Below are 2,338 nucleotides of genomic sequence, written 5' to 3' on the forward strand. Positions count from 1 at the left end.
TCATAATATCTCATAGTTCTTTATCCATTATAATTCTTTCTGTCTCTCATTCTCATTCAACAAATATTTATTGATTGTCTGCTATTGCAGGTGGTATGTTAGTTGCTGAGTATACAAATGAATAAGAGGAGTCTATCCACAATGAACTCGTGGAAACACATACATGCAGTACAAGAAGGAAATCCAGTGACAGAAAAAAAGCATAGATCATTATGGGAACATGGAAAAGAGCCACTCAACAGGACTTTTCATTTTGGGGGGGGCAGTTGCTTTTCCTCTTCTTGGTATTTTCAGCAGTACATAGTGCTTAGTAGATATTGAAACAAAGTGGTTTCTTTCTTTTTTTTCCACACTGTAGAGCCCCCTTCAGTGCTCACAGCCCACCAGTGAAGAGTGTGGGCAATGGTTCTGGGCTGCACACTCCTCTGGCATGGGTGTACTAGGAGAGGTCCACAGAGAAGGATCTTCCATCAATGCATCACCATTTGCTGAAACAAAGTGTGGATGTGGGGACTGATAATCCAACTAGAAATCTTGGTCAAATCCCTGCTCTGAAACTTGTGTATATACTCCAAAATAGCCCGTCTAAGATTGGCTGGCCTATATTAAAAAGGATTGCCAGCAGGCTCAGGCTCTAGTTCTACCTATTTCAAAAGATATATGCAACAAGTGTGTTTAAGTAAATGAACCTATATCTAACACCTAGAATATTACTAGGGACTAGAAGATGCACAAGGCATGTTCCTTGCCCTCGAGATGTTCATAATTAAGTGAGACAGACACACAGAACCATCATCTAAAACTGTGCAGGAGAGCATAAGCTTTGAATAGAAACTAGGGGTTATTATCAACAAGCTGTGGGAACTTATTCCACTGGCGACCAAGAGAATTTCTTGCAAAGGGATGGCATCTGAGTTGGTGTTTAAAGGCTGAAAAGAATTTCCCCAGGCAGAAAACAGAGAGTAAGGCAGCCTAGGAAAAAGCTCAAGCAAATGCACATTCTTTAAAAGTAAATAAACAAATGAATTAACTAATTAATAAAAGGAGAGTTCAGGGAATGGTCAGTAGGACAGCAACTGGAATGTAGGGTGTGCACACAACTGAAGGTCAGAAAGGAAGTTCCATTCAGCGCCTTCCACGAATATTTATTAAGCACCTGCTGGGGCAAATATAGTATGCTTAAAAAGAGATAAAGATAAAGACCCAGCTCACAACCTAATGAGGAGATCGTTTAATCTAAAATAGTAAATGCCAACAAAGCACTAAACAGGGAGGATCTTGAATGTCACCCTAAGTCACTCGGGTGTTATTCCTTAGGAAGAGAATGCAGTGAATGATTTTATCTGACCTGGGAGGAGGAGGAGGTTAAGTCTTGGCAACTGTGTGAAGGAAGGTTCAGAGGGGCGATAGATGGAGTCAGGGAGAACAGTATGGAAGCTTGTGTAATCATCCAGGGGAAAAACACAAAGGGTCTATATCAGATGAAGATGAAAAGAGCAAAGATAGAAGACTCGTGAGGACAGAAGTTGACGAACAGGTGTTTGTGAAGATGAGTCCAAGCCTTCTCTTCTGGGAGAAGGAGAGGATGATGCTGGTAATAATAGAGAACACTCATCAGAAAAAAATATCCAGAACTGATAAGATCTCAAAGGTAAAATAACTGATCTCCATCATATCTTTTTTCATTTAACTTTTTACTTGATCATAATTTTAGACGCAGTATCACATATTTTTTAAGCAGTAAAAGTAAACACCTAGGACTTTTTAGGAGACACATCTTACCAGGGTTTTTGAAGCTTCAGGAACATTAGTGGATCATGAAGTCAATTTAAAATGGTATGAAATAATACCAAAAAAAAGTGAAATAGAATAAAGCTGAACAGGACAGAAAATACAGTGATCACATAGAAAGATTATTATTTCATGGAACTTTGACTTCTGTTTTATGTACACAGACTAGGTTGCAATATCAAGTACATGTCTTAGTGCGAGTTGCAGTTTAAAAAAGTTTGAAAGCCGCTGATCCAGACAGTGTCCAACAAGCCATCTCTCTCAACCCTCCTTCCTCCAGTTTACAGGATTTGAGTATTGGCATATAGGGGCTTGAGGCATCTTTTGTCCCTTTGACAATGAATGACAATCCAATTATGTAAAACAATGGTGCTAGTATTTTGTTTGGAGCCACTGGCCTCCACCATTTTTATAGAAAGCCAGAAGCACCCTCTACATTACTGTCTGTAGCCCCTTTGGCATCATGGGGAATGCTCAGGATTACCCATATCTGGTCCACCTGCAGATCAAATCAGAAACAGGGAGAGAACACATTATTTTGTTTTCT

The 2,338-nt window shown here is 39.6% G+C and overlaps 1 non-coding gene across 1 annotated transcript; it reads right to left on the bottom strand.

The window, feature by feature from the left end:
* Window positions 1-350: 350 nt before the first annotated feature.
* On the bottom strand, window positions 351-489 carry LOC123324491. The gene has a single exon (XR_006539854.1). It is a non-coding gene; the product is annotated as a small nucleolar RNA SNORA42/SNORA80 family (small nucleolar RNA).
* Window positions 490-2,338: the final 1,849 nt, after the last annotated feature.

This window comes from Neomonachus schauinslandi, chromosome 3 (assembly GCF_002201575.2).
Source record: "Neomonachus schauinslandi chromosome 3, ASM220157v2, whole genome shotgun sequence".
Taxonomy (NCBI): domain Eukaryota; kingdom Metazoa; phylum Chordata; class Mammalia; order Carnivora; family Phocidae; genus Neomonachus; species Neomonachus schauinslandi.